We start from the raw sequence: 16743 nt of genomic DNA on the forward strand, positions 1-16743 counted from the left end.
TTTTATTTTGATAATTTTCATTTAAAAAATGTACCACTGTTGGATATTAATTGTTGTATAACAATGTGCATAATTGGTTGTGAATTAAAATTTAATAAATTCGAACGTTTCACAATGATTAAAAACCTCATGACGAAATGACTTTCTCAATAAAATATTTATAAGATAATTAAAGATTATAATTTATATACTAATTCGCAATGATTCGAATCGAATAGAGTAATTCCAAAGGTTTATAAGTCTGAAGAAGTATATCAGGAGTGAATGAGGGTAAATAAGGAGAAGGATTGGTAGCTTGGTTTATCGTAGGATGTTCCGTAACTAGGAGAGGCGTTTACCTAGCTCACTTTGAGAAGTGGAATCTGGTAACTAATGTAAGAATGGGACGAAGGGAGTTTCGTGCGTACCGACTTCGAGGCAACGGAAATGTCTCCCGTAAACTACTAATCACCATAAACCACCGGGCTACACGTGTTACGAATTCTCAGTTTAGAGAAATCAGACCGTCCTTGTTACTCCCCCGAGGATAACTCTGTAGACGCGTTTAACCGCACACTTTTATCTTAGAATCTATCTCACTCACTCTCTCTTTCTTCATTTTTTTTTTTTTTTTTTAATATTTTCAATTATTATTTTATTATTTTATTTCACAATACAGGGTGACCATTGAAAGATTGAACGATTAGAAAGAATCATAACCAGCTCGTTTTTAATCTTTTTTGTGTTATTTTATTTTAAGGTTATGAAGCATCCTATGAAGAATAAAATGATTACGTATGGTGTTCAGAAATAAATAAAACTCATTGAATTTTGTTTATTTCGATGAAAGATATTCCATCTTTCAATGACCATCCTGTATCATTATTTTTAGTTTTATTATTAAGTATAGCAAATAAACTCGGTGCATTGATACATCCAAACCGCCATCTTTATTTTTCTCAAAGAATTCGATAATTGCTTGAAAGATCGATCAAAGTCATCAGAAATTAAATGTTATCGAATTCTCAAACCCTCTCAAAGAAGAGAGAATATTATATATTATTACAGATATATTAATAATTTAAATAAAATGACATTTTAGAAACTCTCGTACTAGCCAATTCTTGTTCTTTTTTGTCGTTGTCTTCAAAATATCGTTCGAATCCAGCGATAATTTTGGCTAATCTACCGCAATGTCGAAGCACAATCAATTCTTTTTAAAACAAGAAAAAAAGAAAAATACAACTGTTGACTAAAAGCCACCCCGTAGAGAAGAGTTTAGAGAGGAACACAAACACGCCCACGAGGTAACACATCCTCTCCTAAGTCGTTGGCGTGCTATATCGTATTATACGCTAAAGACACGAGATACTGTCTTTAAAAGAGAGAAAGAGAAGAAGATGAAGAAGAAGAAGGAAGGAGTAGGAGGAAAAAGGGTGCTGAAGGAGGACACATTCGTCTCACATTAGCATATACATGCTGAAGGAGAGAAAGACGCTAACAAAGTAATTCCTCTCTTTCTCTCTCTCTATCTCTCTTTGTGTATATTTGTGTGTCCCTGTCTCTTTCTATTTTCTAAATATATTTTCTTTATTATATTTACAGTATTCATTTTCCTATCCGGTTTTGTATGTCTGTTATTGTGATAATAATTACTGTAAAATAATTTATGATTTTTGTTCGTATTTATTAAGTATATTAATTATGTATGCAGTACTTTTTAATAATATTATAATTATTTTATTTTATTTATATATTATATTTATATAAATTACGTGTCACGTTGTTTGTTCGTAATGGACTCCTAAACTACTGAATCGATTTGAATAAAATTTTGCACACTGTGTGCAGTTTCATCCAACTTGAAAGATATGATAGTTTATATCATTCTAACAGATGGCGGTATAAGGTAATTCGTTGACTTAAATACGTGTGTGTGAAAATGTATTTTTTATTGTTATTATTTGAGTAAAATCAACGATTAGATAATCGAACTCGTTAAAAGAATACAAGAATTTAGTTCAAAGATAAATTCGATTTGGTTTAAAAGCTTTTAAAAAGATATAGACTAAAACACGTTTACTTATATCGGCTGATAGGTGTTAACCTTTTCGAATATCTCTAGAAATGTTCTAGTTTGTCGGAACAAAAAAAGAAAAGTTGTCCTGCATATTATCGTGTCAATAATGTTAACACCAAAGAGACTGTCGTCAAAGAGATAAACGATATAAGTAACACGATAAACCCTGCAAGGTTTTACGATTCTTTTTCCTTGTTTATTTGTCTCTCTTTCTAATTAACGCTTGTCCATATATATATATTTATACTTTCGTATGTACTTTTAAAGATTAGGGGTATCATAAAATTACATTCCATAGAAACTTGATTTTAAAATTAAACGATTAAAAAAAAGTAAAATGAAAAGTAAAATGACAAAAACTTTTATTACTCGATAATTGGAAAGTAATAATTTGATAATCTATAATGCTTAGATAATTATGCTAAATTAATTGTTATTTTTTTTTATAAATAATTAATTCAAAAGAAAAATTTCTTAATTATATTTTTCTAATATCTGATAAAAATATTTTGTGAAAATTAATTTCGTTTGTGTATTGAAATACAAAGAAACTGTTTATTCGATTTACTAATTATTGAATAAATATTATAAAACACAGGATAGTTATTAAACTATGAAAAAGTTAGATTTAAGTAATCAAATAAATTTTAAGATAAAACAATTTGTGTAATTACAATTGGACAAATTAAAAATCAAAATCACGATAAGATCCAATCAAAAATAAACAATATCTTAGATTCCAAGAAAGCAACACTGTACCTAATTGTATCAATGTATGTACTCATCATAAATAAATAATTAAACTACGTATGTATAAACGTTCACTAACAAATAATTAATTCGAATAAAAAAATAGATTAATGAAATATATTCTCGAGTACTTTTAAATCGTGAAACGGATATGATAAAGTATCGGATAAGAATCGAACTTCGAAAGAGTTGAAATAAAAAGGAACCCAAAGAAAAAAAAAACATAAGAAATAAAGAAATAAAATAAAAAAAAGGCAAGAGAAAGAAAGAAAGAAAGAGTACGGGTCGACCAAATTAAATCCTCGAACGTCGAAGAACGTCGTAGCGGACCGTTTGCTCCGTAGGATCGAGCCAAAAGGACCGAGAAAAAGTTTTACGAGGGTCTAACGGGTGGGTTGGGTCGTTCAGTGTACACGAGGAGCTTATACCTCGGCGCATCCGGACCGTTCAAAGATGTACAACATTCATGGGTCCCATGGTCCCATCGTTTCTTGGTCCCTTGCTTTGGTCCATGGCACCATGCAACGACCTATGGTGCTTTGAACGTTTCTTTGGCGCCGTGTTAGGCACTATATATATGTATACGTCCTCACTTTTATCTATCTTTCTAACTCTTATACTTACTCTTTATTTTCTTTCTCTTTTTCTCAAACATTTTAAGTCAATTTTGGTTCTATCTTTTACTATCATTTTCATTCTCTCTTTATTTAAGGTACTGCTCAAGTTTTTTCTCTCTCTCTCTCTCTCTCTGTTGCCCTATTTTTTGTCTTACTGATACTATAATTATTTTTCTATAGTCTTCTTCTTGTAATATCTTTCATTTGATATATTTCACTCTGTTTAATGTCTCTATTTTTCTTTTTCATAATGTAAGTTTATATTATTCTACTTTAATATTGTTATCTTTCTTTTTCTTTCTATATTTTATATTGTCAATCTCTTCTTACTTATATTTATTTAGTTTCATACTATAATATTCTTATACTATCATACTCTTATACAACACTTCTACTACTGTTATACTCTCCTGTTCTTATATACTTTTGTGTATCTTTGTATTGTTATAGTCTTATACACTATCTTTGATACTATCATACTCTCATACTCATACTGTATTACTCTTATACAATTTCTTATATTATCATACTTTCATACTCATACTGTATTACTCTTATACAGTCCTTATATTATCATACTTTCATATTCTTATATATTCTCATAGTATCATACTCTTATACAACACTTCTACTACTGTTATACTCTCCTATTCTTATATACTTTTATATTTTCATACATTAATACTTCATTTTTTTTCTTAAACTCTCATATTTTCATTCTTTCTCTCTTTATTTTATTTTCTTCTCACTCATACTTTCATATTCTTCTACTCACTTTCTTTCATATTCTCATTCTCATTCTTATTCTTTTTTTTTATTCTTCTCATATACTTTCTCATACTTTCTCATACTTTCATACTCAATACTCTTTCTCTCTCTCTTTCTCTTTATAGTTGTTTTTTTTTTATTACACTCTCCTTACATTTTTTTTCTCTCTCATCATATTATATACACTACTATTCGTTTATTTCCTTCTTTCTGTTTCTCTCTTTCGTAGTATTTATTTTCTTTTTTTTTTTTTTATATTTCAGTATCCCTGTAGCGATCCTTCGAAAACGTAGCAAGGGGAGAGTTGTTAAAGTTATATTGCCGGGCGTTAAAACGGCGCAAACGCCACAAAAACAATATGACTTTATTGCTTAGTAGAACGAAGAAGGAAACACATTACACACATGCACACATACACACACCAAAAGAGCCCTCTTTTCATCCACTCATCCTCTCGTCACTCTTTCTCGCGAGAGAGAGAGAGAGAGAGAGAGTACTCTCTACACTTTGGTATTTTAGGAGAGAAACATAGAGCGAGAGAGAGAGAGAGAGAGAGAGAAAGAGAGATGGAGAAATGTCTGGTATTTGTCAGAAAAAAGAAAAGAAAAAAAAAACCATAACACGAGCGACACTTTAACGAACCGAGAGCAGTCGTTCGTTTCGTCGAAAACGAATGATAGCGGAAGCTCCCTTTTCCTTTAACCCTCCTCTTCCCCTCCCCCTCACCCCCAATCCTCTTCCTTTCATATTTTATAAAAAAGGATCATTAGTTGAAATATTCTGATTGATTTAATTTTCTATGACTTTATATAGGTTTGAAGTAATACAGTTGAGTATAAGTATACATATTTGCAGTATTTATAATAATAAATAAATATTTATTAAAAAAATAATATATTAAATAAAAACAATTTGGCAAAGAATTAAATATTAATTATTTTATCATATTAACATTTTGTTATATTAATAAAAAAATAGTTATTTGGTTTTAAATAGTTGCAGGAGGCTTTTAAAATTGTAATGAATATTTTGCATATTAATATATTTTACATTAAACAATATATAATTTTGAGAATAATTATTTGATTCTAAATAGTTGCAGATTCCTAAATTTGTAATTAATATTTTTTTTATTAATATATTTTACATTAAACAACAAAATATAATTCTGAGAAGAATTATTTCATTTCAAGAAAAAGAAACACATTCTAACAACTAATTGTAAATGAGAGCAAGTTTTTACGATTGAGTTTAATAATTTTTTATATCTCAACATATTTAACATCAAGAAGAAAAAGAAGAAGAAGAAGAAGAAGAAGAAGAAAAATAAAATATTCGTAATTTATATTCGAAACGTTTCATCATCACAAGCTCCGAAAAGAGATTTCGTTATAAAGAGGGTAAAATTACGAGATACTGTGAAAGATTTTAATGAAGCTCGAATAACAAGTTCGACGGTACGTTTAGAAAGAATTATATACGTTAGTTTCTAATCTTGATTTTTTCTGATGATAGGAAAAAAAAAAAGAAAGAAAGAAAGAAAGAAGGTCAATTTATTTTTCTGTCTTTATTTTGTTTTCTATTTTTTTTTTTTTTTCCTTTTCGTCAGAATATTTTTCGTCTCTGCTTTGAAAATTTGGAGGCTCCGAGTAAAAGGTTTATGTATATACATATATATGTGTATAAATGTAAATGTGTATATGTGTATGCATATAGATACAAGCTTACGCCCACGTGCACATGGCTCTAACGTTGCAACACATCGAAACTGAAAATATATGACCGGTGAGTTTGGACGGTACCCTCTCCTCCAACACCGGGTACAACCAGCACTCCAATCCTCCCGTTTCTCCTGTTTTTGACAACAATTTCCACTTAGTGCCTCTGCGCGACATTCGAGATCCAAACGACGATTCTCCAAAAGAGAATCGAAACCGGATATATTTTTATCGAATCGAACGTGACCCGCCGACTTTTGCGGAACCACACCAGCTTATTTTCTATAGCACCGATATATTATCTTCTTGCTCTTATGTTACAAAAGTTATCGAATATCCTCCCCCTCACGAAAGAATATTATTCAAGTGTTATAAAATCATCCATGTTAATCGATTATGACATGGCAAATTGTTAACGATTATTTATATTATTAATATTTGAGGTTATACACAATTGTTATTTAAAATTTCATTCAATTATGCATTTAACCCAACGTCAGGGTGATTTTTTGTTGAGATAATTTACTAGTACTCTCTTTACGGTTTCTAGAATATTATCTAACAGTTTATTTTATTATTTATAATCTTAATTTAAAATAAAAATAATTATTCAAAGATGACACATGCACTGAATGACATTGGGTTAAATTACGGTTTTGTATTTTATATGAATTTATAATAATTATGTTTTATATTGTTTAAAAATAACAATTCATGATTTATGTATTACATAAAAGTATAATAAATTATCTAAACGTAATTAATTTCATACTATTCATAGAAATAAAGGATTCATTGTACAAAATTGATCATACTACATTTGATTAGATCATGGTGTATCATATAAATTGTAGAACAACATGAGATAATAAAAATTTCGAAATTTTTAAATCATTTATAATTCAACGATTGAATTCTATTGGAAATACTTTAAGACAACATTTTTTTCCCCATATTTTAATGTGTGAATCTTTGAAGTATTAAGATGTATTTATGAAACACCCTATATAATATAATGTAAGGGTTACCATTCATGGGTTTGACTCCCATTGAGAAGAGGATGGCGTGCCGGTGTGAATGGGCGCCTTCGCGCGACGGATTATGCGAGGAGCGGCCAAGATGTTTATCGTCCGAATGAATTCAGGGGCGTAAATTTAAGGCACGTATCGTGGTATACGAAGGGATCCGCGAGGGAGGGAGGGAGGCGGACTACGGTTAGGGTGGTTCGTCAAAGGTGTTGACACAAGGGGAACGTCCTGAATGGAGGCGTCCCTACAACTTGCCCTCATTCGCACCTCCGCCTTTCTACTTTTCACTTCTAATAATCTTTTTCCTTTTCACTTCTAATATCTTTTTATGTGTTTATATATTCATTTGTACGATCAAAATATTCCTTCAAATCAATTTAAATAATTTCTTTGTTTGTTTGTTTTTTTTTTTCAAAATCTTTTTATAATAAACATTTTGTATTCTTCAATGAAATAGATATTTATTTTAATTTATAGATCGTTTAAATGGATTTTGTTATATTATATATGTTTAAGTTTATTTGTGAAATCTGGTTATTCGTAAAATAACTAGCCAATAAATGAAATAACTAGACTGATTGGTCAAAGTATAAAATAATACAAAATTAAATTACTACAACTAGATAATACGTGAATTTATAAGAGGCAAGTAATTATAATCTTAACTAACTACTTAACCTCACTTAATTGGGATCTCTGGCAGGAGCGTGGCGTAGCAATTCGACTTATTTACTCTAATTTTGAATTTAACCACCAGATAGCGTATTCAAGTGCTACAGATCCCAATATAATCTTTTTCATTGCTAGTTAATTCATTAAACAAAATTTCAAATGATCAAATAGAAATACAATTTTAAAAAAGTTTCTTTTATATTAAATCGTTTTATAATTATCTGATTGTGAAAACAAATTTGTTTTTAGAATTGAAAGAGTCATCCTATTGAAAAAAAAAGTCAATGGAAGAAGAGCAAGGATCGATCGATCGTTAGTGGATCTGCGGAATTAGTCGTATTTGTATGCTCATCCGAGCAACGAAGAAGGAGAAAAAGAAAAAAAGAAAAGAAGAAAAAGATGCGGGCCACGAAAGGGCCGAAGGGTGAGTGGGTGGAGTAGAATAGGACCACCCAGCCCGTGTCGGCGGCGTTAGTGTTAGCATAACGCGTGGGTGCCATTCTTTTCTCTTTATCCTCTTTCCTGCTCTTTTCTTTTTCTTTCTTATTTCATTCTTTTTGTCTTTGTCTTTATCTTCATCTCAATCTATTTATCTATTCATCTTCCTCTCGTTTATCTTTTGACCTGTTCACTCATTTATTTATTTATTTATTCAAAATTCGTTCATTTATTTTATTTTTTTTCTTTCTATTGAATTATTTATTTTTTATATGCTCGTTTATTTATATATTTTATTTATTTATAATTGTAACATTGGTTGTTGGTTAATTAAAAAAAAAAAAAACAATATTGTAATTGTATATATTATACTGTACTAAAATTAGTATTATTTTTTTCAGTGAATAAAAAATATAATATACAACAATTTTTAAAACTATTCAGGATTATATAATTTTGTTTATAATATTACAAAATACTACTATATTATAGTAAACAATATTGTAGTATACTGTACTGTATTGAAATTAGTATTATTTTTTTCACTAGATAAAAAATATAATACAACATAATTTTAAAACTTATTTATTAATTATAATAAATTTATTATATAAAATTATTTATTAATTAGTACAATACAATTCTATAGTATACAACATTATATTTACAATGCTGTTTGATTATATAAAATATATTAATATTCAATCGAATTCATAGACAATTTCTCATAAACATTTAACTTTTAATAATAAAAAAAAAAAATGAAACATTTAAATAATAAAAAATAAAATAAGTATGGAAATTGTTTAACTCGACAGAGACACAAACATCTACATTAACTTTGAAGTTACTTTAGAAAAGTTATCAATTATTCTATTCGAGTCTTCTTCGAATTATTCATGAATTCAAAGTTCGAAATACGAAGGGTAGGTTCCACGTGACACTTCTATCCTTCTTTCTAACATTTACGAAGAAACGTTGAAGTTTCGATAGCAAGATCGAGCATACGTCGAAGTTATCGCGTTCAAATTCTACAAAAGAACAGTTCTTCTTTTTCTATAAACTCTCGTTCGAATTCACGTTAGCTTTCCCTACGAGAAAAGTTTAATTCATTCTTTGGTGGAGAAACAATGGCGGATAAGTTACATCATGATTGAGCAGTTTATTAATGATCTCGAATGAAGATGCATTTTCATTCATTAATGACACGTTTGAGTTCTATTCTTATTAAAACAGAATTTTCATTTTTTCTCACAATAGTTATTCAATTTCTTGATCAATTTCTGATTATTTATAAATTAGGTTGATAAGCATAAATGTAAAAATAAATATTAGGTTTTTTAAAAATATATTTATATTAATCATTGCATAAGAAGAAAAAAAATATATTATTTATTCAGTATTTATTAGAATTAATTATTAATATTATATGTTTATTTATTAATATACACAAATTTATATTAACGTATATTTTAGTATTAAATTTTTATTTAATTTTAAATATTATATTTAAAATTTTATTTAATAGTAATTGTGTGTGTTTTATTTTAGTGTGACACAATTTTAAAAGTGGCCACTCAAACTCAGTTAATAATTTAGAATAGATTAAAAAATTATATACAAAAGTTTTATTGTATTAAAAGTTAGTTTATAAAGAATTCTAAAATTTGTATTATTTTGTATTAAATAAAACATCATTCTGCTACAGTATCTGTTTATTATAATAGTAATTAGTATTAGTGATTTTTTGAGGTTATAATTTGGTAATGCAGTATACTTTAAGATTATGTTTTATTACTAAACAATGTAAGAACTAACATTGAAACATGTGTAATAATAAAATTTATTAAATTTAAAGAAAAAAAAACAAAAACGAGAAAATCATTAAAAATATGAACATCCTGTAATAACCAATCGAATATTTATTAACAATGAATTGGTAGAAGATCGAATCAGTTGGAAACGTTATCTCAGAATAAGATCGAATTAATGGCACGACAAGGTTGATACCTGAGGCGATGCGTGTGCCAGGTGATAACTCGTATGAGTCCTTCGTAATGGGAAGCGTCGTAACGGGAGCGATTTTGTTCTTGGCAAGTCTCGTAGAAGGATCATCTTAACGACCATCAACAGAAAGGGTTGGAAATTGTAACAAGAAAATCAAAAAGTACAAGAAGAAACATAAAAAACAAACAAAACAAAAATCAAAACAAATGAAAGAGAAAAATATATGATGAAAGAAAAAGATTAAAAGAATGGACATAATGAAAATGACAATAAAATGATCAACAAATGAAAAAACAAACAAAAGATAATATGAAACAAAGAACTACTTAGGACAAAAAATGTTAAGAGACTAAAAATGAAGAAAATGACAAAAGTCAAGATAACGAGAATGAGAGATAAGATAAATATGAAAAAGATGGAGTAAAGTAAGAGGTACAATCAAGAAAGAGAAAGAAATGAAGAGAAGGTGAAATGATACGTAAGAAAACCGGTGGCTAGCAGTATCCTGAGGCGGCCATTAATCAAAGGACAGGAGCGCTAATGAACCTGCTGGAATCGCGAAGCGTTTCCTTTCAGTTCGATGGTGTTCAGCCCTTCCCTTCCCTACCCTTCCCTTCCCTTTCCTTTCCTTTCCTTTCCTTTCCATCCCCCTCTCTCTGTTTCTTTCTTTTAGTCAGTCCTTTAGCTTTTAGCTTCGCTACCACCGTGCAACTCTTCGCTTCGTCGTCTTTGAATCCACCAAAAAGGGCCGTAGGGCAAACGAACGAGAGACGTTGCTCCTATCTCCCCGACCGTTCGAAAGCAACAACCACTTCTTCTCTTGTTCAAGAGAAAGATAAAATGAAAGAAAAAGAGAATGAGAGAAAGTGAATGAGAAAGATGATGATGAGAAGAAGAGAAACGTGTTATCGGCTAAAGTACGATGTAAACACGACGTTATTCTTTATTCTTTTCAAGATTACACGTTTATATTTTGATATTGTTTATTCTTTGTTAAGGATTATTGTAAAGTTTATTATTATGGTATTATTTTTATAAAATAGCTGAATAAAATATATTTAAATAGATTATTAGTGTAATATAATATTTCATTTGATGTTATTATATATTGATTTAATATATAAATTACGTGTTACGTTGTTTGTGCACAATGTACTCCTAAACTACTGAACCGATTTTAATCAAATTTTACACACTGTGTGCAGTTTCATCCAACTTGAAAGATAAGATAGTTTATATCTCAATTTATAATCGCAATATTATTTTGTTTATTAACAAAGAGTCATGATATAAGAATTCGAGTTCAAATTGCATGCAATTTTCATTCATTTGCGTGATACTTAAAAATATTATTTTATACAAATGCAAACAATTATAACTCATCATCAGATATATTTTTTATTTTTATTTAAAAAGAAAACCTTACACATATTTATTATTTTACAAACAATTGTAAATTTCATAACGAATGATACTTTATTGTATTCACATGATTCTTAAAACACTGTTGAAAAGGGTTAACGATTTAAATAACAAGCACGATATAATTTTTTCTCTTCCTTCGATCATTAATCTCGAGAAACAAGCCAAGTCAGAAGAAAATAATATAAGAAAAGGTTAGAAAAATATCATTAAATTTCACCCACCATACCATTTTTATCATATAAATCATCCGTTAATCATAATCGACGTTAACGATAATCTCGAGTTTAACGAGATAGAAAAAAAAATATCAAACAAAGAATTCCCATTAATACTAACGAGAATAACAATAGGAAAACAATCCGAATGAAAGAATAGGAAAAAGAGATAATCTTAAAATATAGTAAAACCACGGAAGCGAATAAAACATAATAAACTATCATTCCGTGATACACACAATCCCTCAACTATGAGAAATATGCGAAAAAAACAAGGAAATATATAAATAAATAAAACCAGAGAGAGAGAGAGAGAGTGAGAGAGAGAGAGAGAGAGACTCAAATTCAAAAGACGTAAGGCCATTCGTTTAACAAGCTCTCTAATTATCTGCACGCGAGTATATAACCGAGTGATAAGTTGTAGCATTGCAATTTGCTTTGTGTTATTTGCACTATTGTTTTCTCCGAGTCCATTCCACTCTCTCACTCTCTTTCTCTTTCACCCTCACTGATCTCCCCCACACCCCTACACCCCTCAATCCTCACTTGATCCCTTCGGCGTTCTATATAACTCAACCCCACCTCTCCGAATTTCACCTTCTCTCACTCTCCTTCGCTATCTCGTTCTATTCCACCCCCCCCCTTCCCACCTTCACCTCCACCTCCAACCCCACTACCACCCCCAACCATCATCCCAATTACTCGATGCCCGGGGCCGAGCGATCTCGCCATTATCGGATGACACGGACCCACGCTTTTATGTTTAATTGATATTTTTCGTAACTCCCCTGAAATCCAATAGAGAGCCGCTCCAACGAACAGATATAATCCCGGGCACGACATTGCTCTCGTTAAAATATTTCCGTTGGAAAGTATCGTTCGATATACACCGGGCACAGGGTGGTGCCATTCAAACGACGACCCATCCTCCCTTCCTCCTTCCAACCCCTCAGGGCTAAATTTTATTTTGTTTTATTGTATTTTATTGTATTTTATTTTTCGCTTTTGTTTTTAGTTTAATTTTTATTTTTATTTTTTTTTTCTGTTATGCTATCGTTTCCCCTATACCACCCCATTTTATTTTTCATGTTTTATTATTATTATTATTATTATTATTATTATTATTTTGTTTATTATTTAGTTTTTAATTATTTTTGTTTCATCGTTTCATTTCCCAAGGTGTATTATTTGCGTTATTATGTAATTTATTGTACTCTTCCTAATATTAAAAAACAAACAATAAATTATTACTACTACTATTGTAATTCAACAATAATTGTTAAATAAAAAAATTAATACATAACCTAAAAGATATGTTTCAAGAAAATATACAATATTATATAAAAGTATTATATACGAATTTATATTCATAAATTTCGTTCATTTAAACGTTGAGTCGTGTGAGGAACCCTAAGGCCCAGCGAAATTGGACCATCCTAATCTAGACGATCTTTCTTTGGATTTTAAAAATATTTTCTCTCATTTTTCTTTTCAATTTTTGGATGTTTCTTTCAAAGTATTGTAAAAAATTTGTGAATGTTACTACTCGTTCACTTATTCGTTGACAACGTTCAGCCATTAAATGTTGTTACAAGAAATTGCAAAGAATTCATCGTATATACGCGTTCATTTCCATTTTTTTTTTGGTTTCTTTTTTTGTTCTCTCTTCTTTTTCTCTTTGTCTCTTGTTTTCTCGTTTCTTTTTGTTTTATTTCTTTCGTTGATACTCTCTCTTCAAGCGGAATATTTTTCTCGTGAAATGAAAAAAAAGAAAAAGAGAAAGGAATAAAAAAAAAAAAGAAGGGTGGGATAGGTTTGGGGTGGTGAGGGTGGAGGATTTTTTTCGAGCTCTCGCTTTTCTGCATCTCGATTTATCGAAACGAGCGCTGTGTGTCCAGGGGTTACAACGATGCCACGGAACCGAAAATGTTCAGCAAAATTAAATGAACAATTCGTTACGGAGAGTAACGCATACTCACACGCCATTGGCCGATGCTTCTTTCTCCCAGGTGACTACCGACCAAGCTAGATTTCGTTACCCGACTCTCGTTCTATTAATTTAATCGCTATTTATTTTACTCAGGAGAGTTACTTTCGAATTTCTTAATCTATATCGAGAATTGGTAAAGTAAAGTAAAAGTCGATTAATTATGAATTTGTCAAAACTTTCAATGTGTATTTGAATAAAAATGAAATAATTAAAACGTTAGAAAGATCTTGCATAAATTTCAGATATGTTCAAGAGGTCCAAAATTCATCCCTTTTACCGACAGATGGCTGTACTATTCCATCATTCTGCTAATATTTATTGAATTCGATAATACTTGTTATTATCTAATATTTAAAGATATATTTTTATTCTATTCTGTTATTTTATTGTTTTTATTATTATTATTTTATATTATTATATTTTATTTATTATATTATTTATTTATTCTATTCTATATAATGTGTTATTGATTTATTTTATTAATTTTATTTTAATGTTCATAAGATCTATTTTAAAATAATGTATATTTTGTTATTTAATATTTAAATATTGTATAATTCGTGTCGAATGTATTTGAGATAGAAAAGAAACGGAAAAAGTTTCATTACAATACAAAAATATAATATTTCATAAAGAATATCATTTTTGGTTTTGTAGATGCTTTCATTATGCTAAAATATTTAATATAATTTATATTAAATACATTTGAATAAAATAATATATCAAATATAAAATATTATAGGTTAAGACAAAATTATTTTCTTATTATCCCAATAGATGGCTTTAGAAAACTTTCATAACATTTGGTAAAGCAACCAAAAAAAGGCAAAGCAATTTTAAACCATTTAAAAATGTCTCAATACGAAATTACGAAAAAAAAAGAACTTGTTACATAATTGCATCAAAATATAAAAAAAATATATATATATATATATTCTCAACTCAAATTTTATTAGAATATTTTCAAAACCGGAAATGAACGCGGAAAAGGTTCAAGATATAGATTTCAGGAATGTCGTAGACAAACAAAATATCGTTGTCCCTCTACGGTTGGCATATTTGTCAAAAAAATTTAGTCAAGTGTGGGGACCCTTTGCGAAGGGTCTGAGAAAGGCCCAAAACTAAGATACGATCTCATTCTTAACGATCATTTAACGGCGCCTGGTAAGGTTTCGAGTGGCGCCAGACCTTAAACTCGCAGTATCTACTGCATTACGTTTAACGTAAGACGGTAGTGGGCAAAAGGAAAAAAAAAAGGAAAAAGAAAGGAAGGCTAATAAATTTTTCAAATTTGGATACGACTCGTAAATATATATTCTTCGAACGTTTTACTTTTAAACTAAAGCACGGTAGAGAGAGAGAAAAAAAAAAGGAAAATATTAATCGTAAATCTTTCGTAGATTTTCTCATGGTAGGATTATCACGACCTTTCCTTTTTTTTTTTCCTTTTTATTTTTTTCTGTCCAAGAGATACGACGCGGAATGGTCATTTCTAAAACGTTTCTTAAGAAAAAAAAGTGACTCATTTTGAGGCAGGAATTTCGTTTTGTTGAATTCTCTTGAGGGATACAATTTTCGTCATAATTCCTAGAAAAGATTTTGTTTCGATGAACGATAGAAATATTGGACGAAAATAAATTGAAATTGAATACAAATACAAATAAGAAGTTTTATTAAATATTAAAAAAGAAAGAAAAAACCAAATTTGCACAAAAATTTCATTGTAAATAATTTGTAGAAATATTTTTTATTAAATATCAAACGTTCGATTATATTTCTTGTTCTAAATGAATCAATTTCATGCTGAATGATTTAAAAATTTGTACAGCATTTTTATTAAATTTAAGATCTATCAATAAATCGATATCTTTGTTTAAAAAAAAAAAACAAATTAAAAGAAGAAATAATCTATCAAATAACAAACGATGAGTGAAAAGACAAACCGGAAGTAGAAGGGGAAGGATTTGATGAAACCGAAAGGGGAAACGATTTAGTACGAGTTGCGATCCGGGTGTGTAGCTACTCGTTAACGTAAGACAACCAAACCGATAACGATCAGCTAATCTTCCCGAAACTTCAGACGAAAAAAGGACGACGATCTTTTGTGCTGTCCTGTTAGAGAAATGAAACTCGTCTTTGGAAGAAGATTATTCTTTAAAACGATTCAAGGTTACACATGTCACGATAATTAGTGACTGCTACGAATTATCTTACAACTAATTTCTTCCTTTTCAGTTACAAGAAAATAAAAATAAAAATGATTTTATCGTTGTATCCAATCCAATTACAATGAAATGTATACTTAAAATTATAGTAATACTAGGAGTGCACAATCAGTCTGATACACACGTCAATAAAATAATATTGCAATTATAAGTTGAGATATAAATTATCCTATATTTCAAGTTGGATGAAACTGCACACAGTGTGCAAAATTTGATTAAAATCGGTTCAGTAGTTTAGGAATCCATTGCACACAAACAACGTGACACGTAATTTATATATATTTAGATAATATATTCTTGTTAACAATCTAATGAAATTCTTTGTTGTATTATGTATCATACTAATCAAATAACAAAACTGAATTTGTAATTCGAGTTATATTTGAAACGTCTGATGTGTTTGCATTTGTATGATAAGTTTTTGAACACTTGTGTTAGTTTTAATTGTTTTATCTTCATGCTATTTGTTTGTTTACTTTATTTTTGTATTTGTGTTAATTTTAATATTGATTAATATAAAACCACAAAAATTAATAATAAATTAATTCAAAACGTTAAAGTCATGATTAACGATCAAATGAAATTCTAAGGTGATTTTAATAATCAATTAAATAAAAAAAAAACAAAAAAAAAACATAAAAAAATAAAATGTAAATGACAACAATTAAAAGACATAATTATTATAATTTTGTTCTCATCTAAATGGTCCAATTATAAAAATGGGTTTTTTGTTGGTTTCGAACATTGTGAAGAAATATTAGTCCTTCATTTGGAATAAAATCGCTGTCATTATCGTATGAGATAACGATCATCTACCAGAATCGTAAATAT

At 29.1% G+C, this 16743-nt stretch overlaps 1 protein-coding gene across 5 annotated transcripts in view; it reads right to left on the reverse strand.

Annotated features, from left to right (window-relative positions):
* Positions 1–16743, reverse strand: part of LOC107069799 (sosondowah) — a 120696-nt gene that overhangs the window by 58093 nt on the left and 45860 nt on the right. The window lies entirely within an intron of this gene.

This window comes from Polistes dominula, unplaced genomic scaffold (genome assembly GCF_049000335.1).
Source record: "Polistes dominula isolate Pdom_NZ unplaced genomic scaffold, Pdom_raw_medaka contig_32, whole genome shotgun sequence".
Classification (NCBI taxonomy): Eukaryota; Metazoa; Arthropoda; class Insecta; order Hymenoptera; family Vespidae; genus Polistes; species Polistes dominula.